Below are 759 nucleotides of genomic sequence, written 5' to 3'. Positions count from 1 at the left end.
GCGATGAGAACAACATAGAAGAACAAGGGGAAGGAAGCCTCCCCCCCCAACTCTTTTTTTTGTTTGGTATTATGGAAATAATAAGGGGCTGAATGAATCTTTTGGATTTAATTCTTTGGCAAGCCTGCGGCTGCCATAAAGATGTGCAGTCCGCAATAAAGACACATAGTTTTAGAAATACAAAGACAGAGTGGCATTCTGTTTAACGATTCAGCAGCTGACTAGGATAAAGTTAAAAATCTAAGTAAGAGAAGAGAAAGATGGGACTCAGAACTACTCAGGCTGTTGAAGCAAGTGCAAAACGCTGCCCTTTTTTATCACGATGTGTGTGGGTGGTGAGAGTTCTTTTCTAAGTTGTTCATTCATTAAATGATTTTTAGCAGTGTATCCATGATTAAATCCAAAATGGCACTTTAATACGTGCCTTCATCTGCATGATTTACAAGAAAAATTTAGCTCTGATTTAGAAACAACGAGAAAGTGTAATCCTTGGCTCCTTGAGATGTGTGAATGTGAGACTAACAGGTAAGGCCAACTCACCACACCATAACTAATAGAAAAATGGCAAATGTGACTATGTGTGTGAACTAAACACTTACTAGCTGAATAATAGTTATGAGCGATGGGAATACAAAGGGAAATATTTCATAGCTCTTGCCCTTAAAAAGCTTAAAATTAAGACAGAAAACCATCCGCAATTTTTGTGGAAAACACAAAGAACCATTGAATCATTTATAAAATTTTATGTCAGATGGACCC

Source organism: Hipposideros armiger, unplaced genomic scaffold, assembly GCF_001890085.2.
Source record: "Hipposideros armiger isolate ML-2016 unplaced genomic scaffold, ASM189008v1 scaffold_7, whole genome shotgun sequence".
NCBI classification, from domain to species: Eukaryota; Metazoa; Chordata; class Mammalia; order Chiroptera; family Hipposideridae; genus Hipposideros; species Hipposideros armiger.
The sequence above is the reverse complement of the archived record's forward strand: the minus strand, read 5'-3'. Positions refer to the sequence as shown.